Source organism: Amblyomma maculatum, chromosome 1, assembly GCF_055883805.1.
Source record: "Amblyomma maculatum isolate TAMU_Amacu chromosome 1, ASM5588380v1, whole genome shotgun sequence".
Taxonomy (NCBI): domain Eukaryota; kingdom Metazoa; phylum Arthropoda; class Arachnida; order Ixodida; family Ixodidae; genus Amblyomma; species Amblyomma maculatum.
Window position 1 is genome coordinate 279124363 of NC_139344.1, and position 20191 is coordinate 279144553.

General features: G+C 43.5%; 1 long non-coding RNA gene across 1 annotated transcript; it reads right to left on the reverse strand.

Annotated features, from left to right (window-relative positions):
* Nucleotides 1–427: 427 nt before the first annotated feature.
* On the reverse strand, nucleotides 428–10000 carry LOC146206648 (uncharacterized). Its single transcript, XR_014704484.1, has 3 exons — nucleotides 9842–10000; nucleotides 9022–9129; nucleotides 428–632 (listed from the first exon to the last, which is right to left on the reverse strand). It is a non-coding gene; the product is annotated as an uncharacterized LOC146206648 (long non-coding RNA).
* Nucleotides 10001–20191: the final 10191 nt, after the last annotated feature.

A 20191-nucleotide genomic window follows, 5' to 3' on the forward strand; every position in this document is an offset into this window, starting at 1 on the left:
AGAGTATGGGTGTATCCCACAGACAAGGGCATTGCAATTAAGTTGCTGCTCATCTGCAAAATACTGAATTAAACCAATCTTATGAAATTCAACAAACGCCGCCCACTTTGCCATTTTATCATCAGTCCCTGCCTGCAGTTCGAAACATCTTCATTGGGCTTACCTCTAAAAATTGTCTACGAAACATATCTGTGAACTTTTCTTACTTCACTGGTTTTGCAGATTATTTCCAGTCTCAAAAGGAATAACAAATACATGTGGTTCTATGACACATACAGTAAATACTTACCTTTCTAGGTAGGTTACAAAAGGGAAGTAATGCAGAAGGTAGGCAGTCTAAACATAAATGAGTGTGTCAATATGGTGTTTTGGCACTGGAGTGTTTATTACTCCAATCATGTGCGTTAATAATGAATGAAAAGGCACATAAGTAGGAATACTTTATTTTGACACAGAAGCTATGGCCAACGTGTGTGTGTTGCCATTACGCTCGTAAGTGAAGTGCAGACTTGTGAGTACACTGTTGAGCCAGTAGCACAGGGAGCAGTCAACTTGGGCCAGGGAATGCCATGCTTTGAAAGGTGGGCAGCTGTTGTCATCTCTCGACTAGTATCAGTCACGTGCAGGATCGGCTGTCACGGGGAGAAAAAACAAAAGAATGCAAGCTCAGAACAATAACAAAACACCCAGAGAAACTCAGAGATGTACCAAATTTAAATAAAAAGATAGCAGGACTGCAGCTAATGCAGCAGCTCATATATTCTAATAGTGGATTTGCATATGGTCACTCATCATCATCATCAGCCTGATTATACCCACTGCAGGGCGAAGGCCTCTCCCATATTTCTCCACTTAACCCGGTTCTGTGCTAGCTGCATCCACTTGACCCCTGCGAACTTCTTAATCTCATCCGCCCACCTAACTCTCTGCCGCCCCCTGCTACGCTTTCCTTCCCTTGGAATCCAGTTTGTTACCCTCAGCGACCATCGGTTATCCTCTCTTCGCACTACATGTCCTGCCCATGTCCATTTCTTCTTCTTAATTTCCACTAGAATGTCGGTAACTTGAGTTATTTCTCTGACCCACTCTGCACGCTTTCTATCTCTTAATGTTACCCCTACCATTTTTCGTTCCATAGCCCTCTGGGTTGTCCTCAACTTAAGTAGAACTCTCTTAGTTAGCCTCCACGTTTCAGCCCCATAGGTGAGTACAGGCAAGATGCAACTGTCGTATACTTTTCTCTTGAGCGATACCGGTAAGCTGCTAGTCATAATCTGCGAGTGCTTGCCAAATGCGCTCCATCCCAATCTTATTCTTCTTGTTATTTCCTTTTCATGGTACGGATCTGCGATTACTACCTGCCCTAAGTAGACATATTCGCCTACTACTTCCAGCATATGGTCACTACACCCTCAAAAAGGAAAGAAGCACAAATGCTGAATTCATGACTCGTCAAAGGAACCAGACAAGAAGAAAAGTGTGCACCCTGTAGCATAGCCCAAGAATGAGAAAAGCCAAAACAGCGAAAAGGTTACCCTAAGTAAGGCCAGTACTAGTGCTCTCTGCATGCGTGTGACAATGTATCACTGCAGTGCACATGCACAGCAGAAATGGACACCATGGGTGGTAAAGAACTTTATCAACACTGGCCGCAGACATCAGAACAGACAGCTGATTGTACTTTGGTATAACGCAAGCGTGCGGGCTTTGGTAGGTTGTGAAGCATATAAATAAACGTTGAGACATCTTGAAAACCATGTGTGCACATTTTCATTTGCTGCTGCATCCAAGAAGTTTCGCTTGCACTGTTCATTAGACGACATGCGTTGCTCTCGGATTGTAGCGTTTGTCGACTACACAGCATGATTCCAGAATTGCGACTAACTCAGCTGTGAACATTTCATTTTTCTAAACTTGCGAAATTCTTCCTATGGGCTGTGAAAAAGAATGAGGAACTGTTCCACCGAAATGTAGTCGCTCGCCCTCTATAATGCACATGATGGCAGCTATAAGTCATTTTGTGCCAAACAGTAATTTCCATACAAGTAACAAGAAGTTCTCAAACTATGTGACAGGACCATAGCTATTTACTTTGAGGGTGGCCACAGCAAACGGGCAACAACCACAAGATGGCCAAATCCCTCACCGAACTACAGCACCACAACAGTTGCTACAATGCTAGCATCATAAAACCTCTGGCTGTCTGATATATGGTCCTCATCACAAATACACCAGTTCATGTTGTTAAGGAGGCTGTCCATGAGCATCATACTTCTCAAAGCAGCTAAAAAATATTGCAAACAGAGACCAACACTTGATTTTAAGTGCAGTAGCAGCACTACTAACATTCAGTGTGTTAATGGAGTATAGACACCCTGAAACAGATGACAAAAATTCAATTATAAATTATTTAGCAGTTGAAGATAAAAGCCAGGTGATGATCTGTACAGAGTAATGTTTTGCATGTCGTTAACAAGCAAAATGCGACCAAAATTAGGTGCATATGCTCCTGTAAGATGAAGTGCTGCACTGGCCTAGCCCAAGCAGTGCGAGTACCTCGAGTCAAAACGCTTTCAAGTGCCATCATCCATGAGATGGTTGCCCAATAGCAATCGGAATTTTCATAATGCAGCGTTCCTTATCTTCGGCTAGCATTTTTCACTCTTCCCAATGGATGCAACCCTCCCCCAAAACTCCAAATTGAAGACATCAATTCAGTCATGCAGAATTGTCAATAATGACTTGAACCACAAACCAACTTGGAGAGGTGGAAGCAGGCTCGAGCACTTTGAAGCTATAAAACGGGAGTTTTGAAGCACGTTTCTAAAGTCAAAAGATTTTATTAGCTGAATTTTTTATACCTGACATACCAAAATAACCTTTTTGATTCCTTTTTATTCAAAGATCAATGCATTGCTGAAAATGCAAGACTAACAGCCAAAACATGTATACATGTTTAAAATAACACAAATGACCTTAGCAACAATTTGGAACAAACTAGTAGAAAATGCAATGCTTGTTAGCTTGAGAAATGTGGACTATACCACTAAGATGTGCTCAAGCACCACTAGACTAGTTCGGAGTTCACATCAATAAGCAGCACATTTCCACTCTCTATCTTGTGCATATAATTTTTTTTTATCCATGCCTGTTCTGATAAAATTTCCAAGTCACTGATCAGTAATAACTTCAGTGAGGATAGACTGCACTCAAGGATAGCCCTTTCCTCCTCCAGATGCCCTACTCCATGGCTTTCTGTCAGTGGCTTCTCATGTTTTCGCTTGAGTGGCACCGGAGCTTCCTTAATTTTAACATGTTAATGATGGGCCCTCCATGCCTGCCCAACACTTGTGACATTTCTAATGATTGACACCTTCATGGTGTCACACCCATAATACTGTATGTTTTTGTCTGACGTATGTTTGACAAGCTTATTATTAACAAAGAGGTTCAATGAAATAGATCTATGACTGCCAGAAACGAGGCTCATGCTGGTCTGGCTTATGGGATTTAATGTCCCAAAGCAACACAGGCTATGAGAGGCTCATGTTCTTCTATTTAGCAGAAAAGGAAAAAATTGAGGAAAGCATATAATTAACTAATAAAAATAAAATCTGCATTGGTGATGAATGGCAATTAGAAGTGTATCTACTCTCAAATGAGAAATAACTCATTACAAACTAGGAAAACAAAACAAAAACAAGAAACATGCCACTGTTGAGGTCCGAGACCTCCACATTATGCATCCCATGCTTTACAAACTAGCTACAATAATGGCTGTGCAATCTTTTACTTTCAAGCTATTTATGTTGCATGTATCCCAACATAGACAGAGTTCATCAGTGCTAAACTAAACCACAGCAGCAGACATGGGAATGCCCTGTAAATACAGCAATAAGGTTAACGACTGGGCGAGTTGGTAATCATTCATTTTAAACCAGCCAAAAGACGAGACACAGAAGCCAGCCTCATCTCGTTCGCTTCTATTCTCTGTCTCGTCTTTTGGCTGGTTTAAAATGAAATACAGCAAGTGCCAAGTAGAACATGATGTGAAGCGTGGTGTCTGAAGGGTTGTGTATGAACGAGCCACGCCGGCGTGGCACGCCACTGCTCGTAGTGTACCCAACCTCCGACAGGCAGTGAGACCCACGGATTCGGGCAGTACGGCCAGTGTGACTCTTTTGTCTTCCCATGATAACTCTAGACTGTTAGAAATTAGCGGAAAACGAATATATTAGTTTAGGCCGTTTACAGTCTCCAAACACACCACGAAATATGTCAGCTGTATTGCATTTCGCTTCTGCTTAAAGGGGGACATGGCTCTTAAAATTATTTTCCAATTTTTGACCAAATTTGATAAAACCTGGCATTCTGATTCAGTTTCTTGCACTGATTTCAAACATGCAACCATTTTTCCAACTGGCCAATTAGTTCAAGAGATAATGAAATTAATTGTTCATAATTTGCAGAAACAATGAAAAAATAACAGCACTACAAAAAAATTCACATGGACACTTTGCTAGGTACTAGAAAGCATAATGAATACAATGTTAGGAGCATTTCTTTTTTTTTTTTAACAAATATTAGCGATGTTATAGCAGTTCAAAGTTTTCAATTTTGCTCTAAATCAGACAGGAAGGCACTCACATTTGGAGCAGTGAATTTTAAACTGCTATAACATCGCTAATATTTGTTATACAAAAGTGCACGTAACATTGTATTTGTTATGCTTTCTAGTACCTAGCAAAGTGTTCACGTGAATTTTTTGTAGTGCGGTTATTTTTTCATTGTTCCCGCAAATTATGAACAATTTCATTTTATCTTTTGAACTAATTGGCCAATTGGAAACATAATTATATATTTGAAATCAGTGCAAGAAACTAAATCAGAATACCAGGTTTTATCAAATTTGTTGAAAAACGTAGGAAAAATAGTTTTAAGAGCCATATCCCCTGTTAAGGATGGCGACAACGAGACAAACGCGAGAGCTGCCGCTTTCAACTATTGTGACAAGAATTCCCCACCGGAAAGGAACGCGGGGTGTTTGGCCAGACGGCGACAGCAGCCCAAGTCGGGCCATCGGGAAACAAAATAGGTTCAAGTGAATCCCGGCGTCTTCCCGCCTGGGTCAGTACCCTCAAGCCGGCCACGCGGTCATCCCCTTCGTCTGGCTGACAGCGCGCAAAGGCCCTTGCGACGCAGACGGTGTGGCCCAGACCAAGTCCTCGCTAGCCATCTACCCTACGCTTCTCCAATTCGTCTTGCCGACAGCGCGCAGTGGCGCGTTCGACATGGTTCGACGCGGGAGTGCCCCCGACATCGACGCAGGTGTGTGCCAGACTGTGAGACGCCGGCAGTCAGTGAGCTCCTCGTGTGCTGCCCTTTACACTGCCACAGCGGCTTCCTCCTTCCCCACCAAGTCTAAACTTTCGAGGGGGGCCCCGAAAAAAAAAAAAAAAAAAGAGAGAGAGAGAGAGAGAGAAAGTAATCGGATTTCTTGTGAGGAGGCTTTAATATTTAGACACCGCGTGCAGCAAAATATAACATTAAAATCTCGAGGAAACGCAAGGTAGCCAATTGCATGTGTATGTAGTCTTCACGCCATGCCAAAACGGCCGTTAGTCAAGCGTAGGTATCACCTCCATCAAAGAAAGAGAAAACCAATATTCTTCCCAATTTAGTGTATCTGTGAACTGGAGGCGACGGTGGTAGAAGAAAGACAAGAAGCTCAGGCGGCGTGCCCGCCCTGTGGTGTGCGAGAGGCGCTGTTATATCATAGCTATATTTATCGCACCGCCGCCAGGGCCGGCATGTGTTCTGGCTGCAATGCTCTTCGCTGATTCTGCATGTAGAAGGGCCCCCCCGCCTCCAATTTCCCCTTTCGAGAAAGATGGCGCCGTTGCGGCAGCAAGACTGTATCTGTGGCTGAGGCGTCCCGAGTGTTGAACAGCAACCTTGGAAAAGGCCAAACCTCATAAAGCGTTCAGACGTTGGCCCTTCCCAGTGGTTTGTATGAGGTTTCCAGTTCCTAGTCTCCAGTGGTATACAAAACTGATCATATGCGGAAGCACCTTATCGCAGACCAGACTGTCTGTGCTCGCTGATAGCTTAAAAAGCCTCATCCTGCGCTACTCTAATTTATTAGGCGAATGCCACGCTGCACCACACTAGAGTAACCCGCACATGGCATTTTAAGCTTTAAAACATGCAAGAGCGGTGTCTGACTGCTGCTCTTCAGTCACAGAGGGGAGTAATTTCATATATTCGTTTGAATCGTTCAATGTGACCCGCGCACATCTAATTGCTTACAACATTAATTGACTCATTTAAACATTGCTCATTCAAGATTTATCTTATTTCAACGTCAAGGAGATTTCTAAACTCTATCAAGCCTTTGCGGCTATTTCTGTTATGAGACGTTCCAATCAACAGCTAAAAATGAAAACCATACCTACGTTTGGTTTTGAATTTTCTCACAACGAAAAAAAAAAAAAGTGTACATGACATGAAAAAAACAAGAGAGCTATGTCTGGAGTAATGGTCCCCAACCGGCTCAAGGTATGAGGATGCTGTAGCACAGGCGTTCGCATCACTTCGGCCACATGGGGTTCTTCAATGAAACTGTCATCTATAAGCATATGCCTGCCATGCTTTCAGCTCCGACCGAAATGCTGTCTCCCAATTAGGATCAGACTAGGGTATCCCAGCTCAGTACTCGAGAGCTTTAATGACTAAGCCACCGCGGTGCCGTAATAAGTAAATAAATAAGCTATGAAGACTAAACCTTTTTCTCGGAGCGTACCAGTTATTTCATCCGTTTCGTTGCTGCGCCGCCGCGGATTTTTACTCTGACAAAGTGACTATAAATCGGACATCGGCTCTCTGTGTACAAGCCCGAATCCGGCTCGGGCCCGCACGTTTAAGTCCACCCCGGGTCCAGTAAAAATGTTCACGAGTCGGCCCAGACGACCCGTGGGCTGAGCCGCACCCGGCTTTTGGGCCGGCCCATGCCCACGCAGTATCGTGTGAAGCACGTGCTACCTTCACCCGACACTTCTACACAAGGTTTGACGATCTTCTATTTTTTCGGTTCCTGGGGCTGCCTTTCAGTGGGTCGCTTTCTACTTTTCGAAGTCTGAAAGGTAGGCAAGGCCGGCAGAAAATATCGTAGGGACCGCTTCCTTTGCTAGCAACGAGCAACGCTTTGTAGCACATGCCCATTTAACTCTGTCATCCATGTTTTGGACACAAACCTGGGCTTCAAATGCCCCTCACAAAGAGTGACTGTATAGCTCGGTCCTATCTTGGTATGCCGGCCGCCATAGCTGAAGCTGTTCGACATCTTTTCGCACCGAAAAAAGCTGACATTTTTCATTGCAGAATACGTAGCCTGTATCGCAGTGGAGAACAATGCACGTTTTTTCCACATTACATTACAACTTAGAATATACCATGATCGAAGAAAGGCGTGGAGCGGGGGCGTCAGCGAAAGTTGAGAACTGACTGCAATTCCTTGCGGCAACCAGCGAACCCGCGGCCACCAACAGTCAACGCAGTCTCTCGGCAGCCTACAGAAATCAGCGCATCGGTATCGCCACTTACTGCTTGGTGTGGAGCAGCCCGCTCACGCACTTCTATTCTAACACCATGATGCGGAGGTTGTGTTTCCGGGCCGACCAGTGGCATATGGTAGTTTTTTGCTTGACAATTACCTCAGACAAACTCATTATGAAATCCATTGATAGCCAAGCCATTATGGGCATAGAGCAGCGGTCTCAAACTCATATTGCTACGTGGGCCGCATTGACAAAGCCTTTTCTGTCATGACCCAGGAGCCAGAAAACAAAACAACAGGAAACAAAGTACAATAAATAATGATAAAATGAACAAAAATAAGCAAAACTTTTTTTTTCCAGACCAAGCCCTTCCATTATTGCAAAAGAAAAGCAACGTGTGCTCCTTTCCGCTTGAATGCCGGACAAAAGCAGTTTCAGGATCACTCGGAGAGAGGTACTGAAATGACATACCTGTTAATAAATACCACACTTATAATCCTCAGCAAGAAAAAAAAAAACGCACACTTGGAAATAAAAGAAAAGGCAGGATGTCTGGCTCCTTGCTTTTGAAGGCATAGTGATGTCAAATGAAAGTTCATGCAGATTAAGTGGTCAACGCCTTATCAAAAATGAATGTGTACTAACTGGGTACTAAGTCTGAGCTTATTTTAGTTCGAAATCAGGGCTGGTGGTAATGCTTTCAAAACGTAGGCTAAAAATTGAGCTGGGCAGACTGCATCACGCAGCTTCGCTGGCCGTGCTCTAAGACCCCTGGCATAAAAGGATCATCTCTGATGAGTGGAAAGAGACTGCCCAGCGCTGCTGCGCCAGAAGATGCAGGAGATGACAAAGCAAGTGAGTGCGAGGGCATGCTCACAATTCTTGCTGCTACAGTGAGCCTCATTTGCTAGGCTGCTTTGATTAATGTGAAGCAACCCTGCCACAATCGGCTGGTAGGCATATCAGTGCCCGGAGAAGCTGTCACTGTTTTTAGCTGCTCAACGGCCCTGATAGTAACCAAATAAATAAATAAATAAAGTTCTTGCAGCAACTTTGTCACACGCACAAAAAAGCGACACAACCAATCTGTGTAGAATACCATTCGTTAAAGAAGGCAGCTTTGCTAGTTTCTCACAGCGAATTGAGAAGACAATATAGCGTGGTTTGATCTTCCATCTCGTGCAAACATTTGTTTGTTTTTGGAGCTAGTCTGGTTTTCTTAGTCTGAATCAACTGGTACATTGCACACTGTTTGCGATGCATTAATTGCAGCCGAGAAAGAAAGGCTGCGAACTACAAGCTGGACACCGCAACTGCAGCAAGCTGCAGGGATGCTTGCTTATTTGAATCCTTCATGCACTCTATGCAAACTGGTGACCTGTGCCATGTTCCCCATGTAAAAATTAAAACAAATGACCAGTCCCGGTGGCACAGCAATTGTTTTGAAATTAAGTACAGGGCTCACCTTGTGGCGTTGGAGCATATGCTGCCTCCGCCTTTCATAGTCCCATTTGTTCAGCCTCAGCAACCAGCAAGCCCATGCTAGACTCCAAAACACATATCAGGAAGGTCCCTGCGTACAAATATTAGACGTCAGCTAAGCGATGTTTACACACACAAAAGAAATTAAGACAAGTACAAGGCGAAATCGCTTACCTCACCGTAATTAGAAACTGGCCCTGCATACACTTGACAGTGCGCAGTCATAAAATGAGGTATGAAATCATTATTCTACACCGCGTCATTACAATGCGGGTCACACAAAGGGTCACGTCGCACAAATGGTTAGTACGTCGTGGTGCACCGAAACAAAAGCTTCCCACACAGGCCTGTGTGATCCTCGCCTTTCCTGCTTCTACGCGTTGTTTTGTCATGTCCTAGTATCTCCTTAAGTCCCTCCATCAGCTCAAAGACGTTACAATCAATAAATATTCATCCAGACCGCTGAGGAAAGCTCACCCAAGTTTCCCGCCCTTTTTAGGCGCACGCAAGACTGGTAGTCAGGCGTGTTTTACATGACTGAGACTTTTGTGCGGTTGGCCTAATAAACGGTATTTAACCGCATGTTCCTTGGTGTAGAACTACGTTGAGCTTTCGATTGAAACTTTCTATAATACACCTTTGGGCCGTTCGGGCCCACTGCCGGCCAAGCAGGCTCAATGGTCGTCAACAGAACATTTGGGCGCAGGGAAGTTGAAAACTAAATGTAGAGTTCCAGACAGCGGGCAATGACTCAATACATGCATACTGAAATATCTAAAAAATAGAAAAAATTGCTTACGTACCGTACAACACGAGAGCGCACGGCTGGCACGGCGACGCAGCTCCCACGGCTCCGACGACCAGCCATTCTGCTACTAAAAACAACCACCTACCCACAAAACAATAGCCGGACGTGACGTTTTTCTTAAACCGGATAAGACGTCATGGGTTGCAGCAAGCATTTTGCTCCTGCAACCCGGTTGCAGGAAGCATTTCGCTACTGCAACCGGGTCGCAGCAGACGGCGCCAATCGTTATTGCAACCCATGGATTGGCTTGGCTTTGTTTATTATTTTCGGATTGGGGTTTTTGCAGGAAAGCCCAAGGCAGATCACGTGTCGTGTGTTTGTAAACGACGTTTGGAATGTGTGGTCGTGTGAATCGCGATTTTTGCGCCGTGCACATTTCGTGCCTCAGTGCTCATCTTGCAGTTTCTTCATGGATTACGTTAGTAACGACAGAGGCGATAGACGCATTAGAGGCTTCGTGCATCCACGGAAGTTGAAAGAGTGCTCCTACCTTCGGACCCCGTTGGTCTCTCCGTTCATTCTGCAACAAATCATATTTGCGTGTTGCCTCACGAACAGGGCGTCTTGGATTTATTTTTGAAGCATGAATGGTGCACAGTGTGGCATACTAGAAACCAAGAGCGTATGTAAAAGGCCTGTGTATGGGGATCGTGATTTGGTTTGTGCTGCCATGGAAGAATATTCTCAACGTGTAGGTGGTCTTGGCTTTCGTTTTGAAGGTTGCGGTGTTTATGTAATCACCGTATGTGATCGCTTGGCTGATTCTGGAAGGGTGTTTATGTGCTCTTTCTTTTGCAATGCCGGGCACTCCAGATAAAACGGGTCTTTTCGAAGCTGCTAGCAGTTTTCCTAAAACTGCCTTAGCGAGAGGACACTTCTATTTCGCGTTATTCACGAGGTGTGCGCGTTCGCGTAGTGTGCAAGAGTGTGTAAAAAAATATTTAGCATTCACCCGTTCCTACGTTCCCTGAATCGCACAGGGTATAGGCACTAAGATGGAGCCGAAATGGTGCATTTCGCCCTCAATATATCCCAATATTAACTTCGAAAAAAATATCCAGCAGGTTCGGTACTCGATTTTCTTTTACCGCTTTTCCCAAGTTGCGTCGCCTGTCTGCACGCATTTTTCACGTTGCCCGCATTCTGCTGAAGCTGCCTGAATTGAACAAACCTCTATCCACTAGTTTGATCCAAGGCTTTCTGACCGACCGCGCGCGGTTTGTTACTGCTAATACCCAGTCCTCTTTTTCTAAGTTTTCTTTCAGCTATGTGTTCCACAAAGCACTGTCCCTTACTCTTAACGATCTCCCTTCAGTAACTTCTACCATCCACATTTTAGTTGATGACTGTGTACTTCGCTGCTCTGTAACCAACTCGTCCGACGCTTCTGCCTTATATCAATTTCTTATTCGCATACAATAGTGATGTGCTATGTGGCCTCCGTCCCTGAGAAGCTTTAAACTGTTGATTTCTTCTCACCACTGCCAAAACAACACATCCTACTTACAAAATTAACACTAGTACTACTTTTTCAAAGAATTCGTTTACCTTGGTGTTCACCTCACTAATGGCTTAACATTGTCTTGCCTTGTAAGCCATGTAACTGATTACTCTAATAGAACTGTTGGATACCTCTATCGTAACCTACCCATGGCTGGCACCTTCTTGTGTAAAAGTATTAGATTACAAAACCCTTGTGTGATCACAACTTTAATATACCAATCATATAGTTGATCCACACTACTGTAACTTTACTGAACCTTATGAGCCTGTTCAAAACCATGCCACCAGTTTCATTCCCTCGAATACTCCTTCAGCATCTCTGCCATGAAATCTCTGTTACAGTCTCTGTTCTCGTCACTGTACTTCACGCCCCTGCCTTTATCACAAGCTTTTCGTACAAGACCTCATGGCAGTCTCGGCTAACCTGTGTATAGAACACCTCGCACAGGTCATCGTAAAAGTGGCGTTTCATCGCATGCCCGCACAACTACATTTCATGAGTCATTTTTCGCAAGCACTGTTCACAACTGGAATCATCCGTCATCAGTGATCCTGTAAGCTTCAATACTGCCATCGAAGAACCTGTCTAATCATAGCCATGTATACCACCAGCCTGTCGCCATTTATCATTGTGCACAAGCCCATTCCCTCTGTAAAATCTTGCATTAGGACCTCTGAGGTATCAATAAACACATAAATAAAAGCATGGTTGATAAAGATTCCTTACAATATGGGAACTGTAATTATGTTCGGCAGGAATATATATATATGTAACTGGATCATGTTGAACGGTGTTAAGCTTGAGCTTGGCACAATTGTCTTTCCTGTGATATCGAACTTAGAAATTAGGATACTGAGTGATAACACTGACATGGTGGCTTGCCTTTTGAACTTAGAATGAACTTAGAATTTAGAATTTGGTTGCAGTATTCCTTTCTTTGCATTCATCCTAAATGCAGGGGTGGAAGTGCTGCTCCATTTGCTTCATTCTGCTCCAGCCTGCTTTCCCTGCTCCAAAATTGCTCCAACTTGACTGCATCAATGTTCTGACAATAAATTTAGTGGAGCACGGTTTTGCCGCACGGTGGGCCATTACTGGTATTGACAGCAAGAACCGCAATCCGAGAAAATTAAGTTAAGCGACTATGAGAAGCGCAGCTGGGCAATGGTCTGTTATGAGTTCTGTATACAGGGTATGTGGTTGGTGTAGTCAAAACGATGGCAGCACACCGGTAGCAGAGGTGTAATGCATCTCACCCGAGCCTAATATGTATAAAATTTTAATATACTAGAAAAGTATGCAGCATAATGTTTGCTTATAAGCAAGTTTGAGGAATTCGTTACGGAAAATGTTCTGTGCTCTTGATATAGCACCTACTCCCGGCCTTTTGAATCGCCTGTGGTGAGGGAAATGAGATCAGCGAGTGAAGCAGGCGCACCAGACTACTACGAGGTAGCGAAGCACTGGAAGTGGTAGACGAATATGTTTACTTAGGACAGGTAGTAACCGCAGATCTAGATCATGAAAGGGAAATAACTAGAAGAATAAGATTGGGATGGAGTGCATTTGGTAAGTATTCTGAGATTATGACTAGTATCTTAGCGGTATTGCTCAAGAGGAAGGTATACAGCAGTTGCATCTTACACTTACTCATCTATGGAGCTGAAACATGGAGGCTAACGAAAAGGGTTCTATTTAAGTTGAGGACAACGCAGATGACTATGGAATGAAAAATGGTAGGTGTAACGTTAAAAAATAGGAAGCACATAGAGTGAGTTAGAGAAATAACGAGTTAATTACATTCTAGTGGAAATCAAGAAGATGAAATGGGCAGGGCATGTAATGCGTAGAGAGGACAACTGATGTTCGCTTAGGGTAATAAACGATTCCAAGGGAAGCAAATCGTCGCAGGGGACAGCATAAAGTTAGGTGAGCGGATGAGGTTAAAAAGTTAGCAGGAGTAAAGTGGATGCAGCTAGCGCAGGTAGAGGAGTATGGGAGAGGCCTTCACCCTGCAGTTGGTATAGTCTGGCCGATGATGACTACGAGCCATTGGAAACTTGTCCAGCTGCGACGAACTACACGGTTTGTTTGTAGCGATTCTGCTGTGAATACAAGCAGGTGCTTCACCATCTAGCCTGTCATGCCTACGACAGACAAAAGCACACTTGGAACTCTTATGGAGGTGATGCCACTTAGGTGCCAGTCACTATAATGTGTTTTCAAAAGTGTTGGAAAGTCATACAGGGCCTATCGCCAGTGTGTTAAAACTAAGATAGCTCAAGCAATAATTTGAGCAGCCACAGAGGGCCATAAAGTAATGAATTTGAAGGGGAAAAAGGCTATACTTAAAGTGCCACCTATCTTCTCTGAAGGCGTTACTGGCCAGTACCCAGAAATTTATCGGCACAGGCGCAGGATCAAAAAGAATATGCACAAGATAGAAAGCAGAAATGTACTGTTCATTGATGTGAACTTCGAACTAGTGGCAATACTTGAGTGCATCAAAGTGGTGAAGTCCACCTTTGAATCTTACAAAACAGTATAAATCTCTTAGTTAAACGATCTGCAATTATGAAGTGTAGAAGGCAGCATTCCATTTGCTGCTATTTAACCCTTTGACTGGTTTTGCCGTACAGGTGCTGCGGCCGTATGCCGTCCCGCGGCGTTTTTGCAGTACGGGTATTGCGCATAGCGTTTGAAATAGTTCGACACTGGAGGTGATTTTTTTTTTTTTTTTCGAAATATTCGACAGTCAAAGAGTTAAGTGAGGAAGCTAGAATTCTATTATTAAAAGCGAGTCTAGAATCTTGCTCCAAGACATAATGTGATTGCTCCAAAACTCTCGTTTATTGCTTCAAATCTGCTCCGAAGTTACTTTATTACTGCTCCCTGAGCTGTTCTAAAATGCTTGAGCCTGCTTCCACCTGTGTAAATATATTTACTTTCTTCCTCTGTATGGTGCTTCAACCAAGAAAAAGCTCGGTTATAATTTCTTTTCCGTGTTTTTTTGTTTGTGTGACTAAACTATTTAAACTAATATTCTGCCTTGAGGTCTAAACCAACTTAATAATCTCCTTAATAATAAGTAAAGCATATAAGCAGAAGGAGCGATCACTTTCACTTTGACATTAGATGTTGCAGAAAGTCAAGTTCATCATGGTTGACAGCAAAGTCTTGTTCATTGTAATAAATTTATGACTGTATCAATACTTGTGCATGTTACTATTGGAATGAGGTCTTTGAGATTGAGATATATGTGGTCAGAGGTAGGGAGATGAACACAGCACCGACTGTCAACTGAGGTTTATTGGAAAACGGAGGAATTTATGCACATTTTCATAACATGTGACTCAGCCGAAGTCAAAACGTCATATACACATATACCAGTTTTCTCTCCTAACAAAGCACTGACAAAAAAATAAATAACAATAAACAAGAAATCACAAAAATCCAAAACACAAGTGAAGTAGTATACACCATGAGCAAGCACATGCCTCACCGCTAAACATTCGATGAAGACAAATGAAAAAGCCAGGTTGAGCTGTGTATGGGCTTCTGTTGTCAAAATGTAAAGTATGAATGAGCAGGATTAAGTCGTGTCGTTAGCCTTAAAAACCACCAGATATAGAACCGGAAACTGCCATACAAGAAAAGATATAACAATACTAAGCGTTTTGAGTAAACTATACGCTACTTACAGGATCTCAAGTTCTTTTTCACTGAGCATTATTGAAGGTGCACTGACGCACAAGCCCTTTTTCTGTTTGATGACTCTTGCCTCCAGAATCTCTCTTGTAATCTGCTTGTTGCTTCTACCAATAACCTTTGTTTTGTGAAGCCCAGTGCTTAAAGTCTGGCTCAATTGGAGGGGGTCTGTAGTGATTCGAGCATTGGTGGAAAGGGAAATAAAGAGAGAAAGTGGCTGGTTGCCTGTTTTGCAAATCGTTTTATACAAAGGGGAGAAATCATTATTTTTCTCCATCTGGTTTTTATTAATACTCAATGTGAAACTGTTGAAACGGTAGAGAAAAAACCTTCCAATTACACCACTGACAAGAACAAAACAATGGTTACCTGGTTTGTATTCTCACAGTCCTCGTGCTTGAATTCAAGCTTGTGGGGATCTCGGACCCCTCTTAAATATTATGGGGGGGGGGGGGTCTCTGACGCACCCCCTGGCTTTAAGCCCTGTAGAAGCCAGGGCATACAACCTGTGCACCTGCTGCAGTGCAAAGCAACGTTTCCTTCGCAGATGTTTCTTTTTTGCAAGTTTTTCATAGGTATAATTGTGTTCTAGAGCCATTCATTGAGGCATCTACCCGTTTGTCCAATGTAACATTTCCCACAGCTTAGTGGGATCTCATACACCACACCTGTGCTGCAGGGTACAAATAAAGTCTGGTGTTTTATGCTACATGCGCGTTGCTGCACACCACAAGTTTGAGTGATCCTACAAAGCTTCGATAACTTTTCCGAAGCTGTAAAAACTACTTCGATATTTACTTTTTTGCCTATATTCGTTTCAAATCATGCGATATGCTGTGCAGATAGGGTATTGCAACCAGATTTTGTTGTTGTATTCTGTCCGCTGTGTTAGGCATAGCTTCCTTGCTGTTTGTTTTCATTTTTTTATAGGTTCCTTCAGCAACTGAGATGACACCATGTTCCGGATAGCCGGCTTCTTTCAACCTGTCAATTTGATGAATGAAGCTGCTTTCCAGGCATTTTCGAGATTATCTCATTCTTCTTTTGACACCTCTTCCTTTCTTCTGTCACTAAATTTCATGTCAAACGTAAAATGGGAACAAATTTTCTCACCATCCCGGCACATTTCATTTTCCTCACTTTTGTTTCCCGACCTGGTGGGCTTGGCTAGTCTTGCATCAGCTGACGGACTGGTTGGCTTTGGTGATCCGTACTCGGGACATTCTCGGGACATTCTCGGTGCCTAATACTCCGTGTCATTAAAGTTTCTTCCTTCTTCTCCCAGCGCATTTCTTTCTTTACCGTTTCCACCTAAAGCATCTTGTCCCAACTATATCTCTCATTTGCATTAACTATAGAACACTGCTTTTCCTTTTCACCATTGCCATTCAGTCCCCCATTCATCTTGACTCTCCTCCTTTTAATTGGTGTACCTGGCTGGAGTCCTCCATGTCGAAGTGACAGATGGCCCTGGCTCTACAAGTTGCAAACCTCTTTGGCACTCATTTTTGTAGCCAAATAAAGTTTATTACTACTACTTCTACTAGGTCTTGAAGTACAGTTTAAAGAGTTGAGGAAAGGTCTACAGGAACCAGCATAGCTGAGAGCGAAACTTAAAAAACACAATTAGACCTTAAACTTGGGTCGTTTTATTTTGCAGTTCATAACATATTTTGGACAGTTCCAATGAAGCTCTGAATGGTCGCTTTTGATCGTGCTTCTCTTAACATTTCTAACTGAAGGTATGAATGCATTCTAGAAAAGAAAGCAAAAGCCTTCAGGGCTAGGCTTTTTTTGCGCTAAGTGTTAAAATTTTTTATAAAAATTTGGCATTGGCAGAACAGCCAATTTGAGTATTAAATTTGGGTAAAATGAATTCTGCTTTAACCATACACTCTAAAATTGCCCAGTACTCTTGCTGAATTTTGGGGGTGCTATTAAAATCACTTGTTTTGACATTTCAAAAGCCTTTTTCTGTTTCTTCTTTGGCTGCATATACTGCAGCTAAGTCTCTTGATTTTAAGCGAGTATCTCAATTTTAAGGCACTTTTGATGACTCAGTACTTGCGCCTTTTTCTTTCTTAGAAATTTTTGCCTCAAATTCAAGTTAGTTTTTTATTTCGTACAAAGAGGAAGCAGCCACAGTTAAGCAATTACTGTAAGTGTCTTGATGAGCTGGCCCATCAGGTGATGAGGAATGCTTTGTATATACGGATTCACTAAATGAGAAGCATGGGCATGTTCAACTCAAAATTAGCTACCTTTTCTTAATCTTCAAAAAGCATTTGATACAGTGACCCTTAAGATTTTAACTACCAAACTGAACTACTTAATTGTCTTCTGCTGTCCATTTATTGCTATTCTTATGAATTTTTGCATCAGATTAAACAACCAAATCAAACCTGGTGATAATGTATCAGTAAAGGGGGTTGTAAAGGGTGGGGTTTATTCCATCTCCCATACTTTTTTTCCTTAATTTAATAACACAAGCCCCAAAATTTAAACTTCCACGAGTTTGTCCTTCTAGAATGAACAAATTGTGTTCTGAATGCAGTTTCAGTGAATAAGAATCTGTTGGCACCATGCAGGGGGTCATGCCGACGCCCATGTCAGTATCTATATCAGTGTAAACTTTCCCAAAACATAATTCTGTTGGCGTATTTAGCGCAAGAAATTTTTATGCGCGGGCTAAATTGAAACCACTGTGATGATCAAGCGCGTACCTGGCCATAACCTCCTCTATTTTTTCGAAAAAATAGAGGAGGCTATGACCTAGCTGGCTCTCTTATGAGCCCGTTTCATATGTGCGGGTATACCTTGCTCTCGAAGCTTGCCGTCCCTCCTGTGCGCTACGAAGGAGCAAGTGACAACTTCGGAGCAGTACGCTGCCATCTACGCTACCTGCTCGGGTAGTTTCGGCCGTACACAGGCGAAACCGAAACTATACAGCGGGTGAGCGCAAATCGCCACGCTAGTCATGCATGCTGAATACGCGCCATGCACCGCCGCGGATGTCACTCCTTTCATAATGTTCCGGAGCGCCCGGGAGGAATGGCTAGCGAAGCGATCGTACAACGTACACCCGTACATATATATGCCGCGCGCACTAAATTATCCTCGACCGAGAGGTTTCGTTTTCTGCCATGCGCGGCCTAAATTCATGTGCTAAAAGCGGGGACGATAATGGTGTTTCCAAAATTTAAAAAACTGATATAGATATTATAATTGCGACCTCAGCAAACCTATAGCTGTTAGTAAATGAGGCGCTAGTGCACATGACTAGTTAAAAAGTATTATCAGTTATATACCAGCGCCTGCTTAATTAATTGTTATCGCACCGCATACACGGGCACAATTAAAAGCCTCCAGCCGAACCAACCCGTGAAACTGCATGTTAATTCTGCAATGCCCGCAGTCCCGGCATAGTTTCTTTTTTCACGTCTCGCACCCGCAGCAGCGGAGGCTGCAACGAATTGCATGCCGCCCGTAAGCGTGTACGTGGCGTCGATCGGCATTGCAGTGCACCGTTGTGATCATTTAAGAGCCAACAGATCCCGTACGTCTTTGTTGGCCAGCGTGTATAAACGAACTGTCTGGCGACTCGAGCAGGGTAAGCCATGCTAATTCGACCAGGGGGCGACTTCGTGCCAGGAATTGCATGGTTGCGATTTTATAGGAAGTCGAGATTGAATTGCGATGGCCCAGTGGAAGCTAGGTGGAACGGGACTGCATGGCCATGTCACAAAAATGTAGCAGCCGCGGGCAAAACCAAGCACCCAACAACGCAACAGTGTCTTCTGCAGTCCCCCCCCCCCCCCTCCCCCGCTGTGCTGGTGCAGTTGGCGTACTCGACTTCTGTGTCCAAGGGTGTGGGATTCAATCCTGACTGGGGTGACTGCTTTTCGATGAGAGCGAATACTAACAAGGCGCCCGCGTGTACTGCGCGGTACAGTAAAAACCCAGCTAGATGGTCAAATTCTCGGAGCCTTCCACTATATACGGCGTATCTCATAGCCTGATCGAGTTGCTTCGGGACCTCATAAACCAAACCAAACCATCTTTTGCAGTGCAGTTTAATTCGTCCCCCACGTACCCACCTTGCATACACAGCATATGTAACGCGACTCATTCGAACATTTGACCTCGAGAGCTATTATTCGAACTGAAGTGGAAGCGCGAATTTTCATGTGGCACTTGATCTCAGTGCGTGGTTATGCATATGTTTGTTGTGAACATAAAATATGGAAAAAGAAGTAATTTTTTTTCTTACTATATATTTTGCGCGGCCGGATTTACAAGCAATGTAATATCCAGCAGCCAAATGACCGTTTATATCGAACAATTTGTTCAAATTATTCCATGTTGGTCTCTAACAAATCCAGTGCGTAAGATATGCATCAGAGTGAATCGCCGAACTTTCATCCTCTGATGTGCTCTTTATTCGCTTCGCCGATTACGCGACTGCCATAGGGCTGCGCTGTAAACTAAACTCGATAAAATATTTTATTTATGTGCTCAATTAGTAGAGATGGCTTACCTGCTTATAGTGCAATAATCAGCGAAAATTGATGGCCATTAGCAACCAAACTGGAAAGAGGGTTGAATCCGTGCCGCGGAGTGCGTGGCGTCGCTAGGAGAATAGACGGCGACGATGCGCCGGCCGACAGCTGCCAGAATTGACCAGACGCATAGCATGCTTGGTTTGTAAAGGCGACCACTGCTCAAGTGCCGCCGATATTTTACGTCGCAGTCGACAAGAAAGAAGTGAAAGCGATTAAGTTGATTTACGTTGCACTCTCTCCAGGCGTTTTAATTGAGCAGTAGCCCGTCCATGTTTGGTGTCAGTGCTGCGTTTTCATTTTTAGTATCAACCAAGCAGCTCGATTAGACCACTATTAATTGTACTTGAGGGAGTATATATGACAAACACTAAGTGACGACTAGATATATCAAATTTTCTTTATTAAAAATAGTAGTTGGCAGGGCCCTTACCTGCAGGTATACTTAAAGCCTGATAGCATCTTGTTTAAGCACCCTTCCATATATATTTCATGGAAATCAGGTTAAGCCTAGCTGAGTCCACTTAGAAAGGTACCCTCTCGCAAAACATGGCTTGCCAGTGCGAAAGCACGA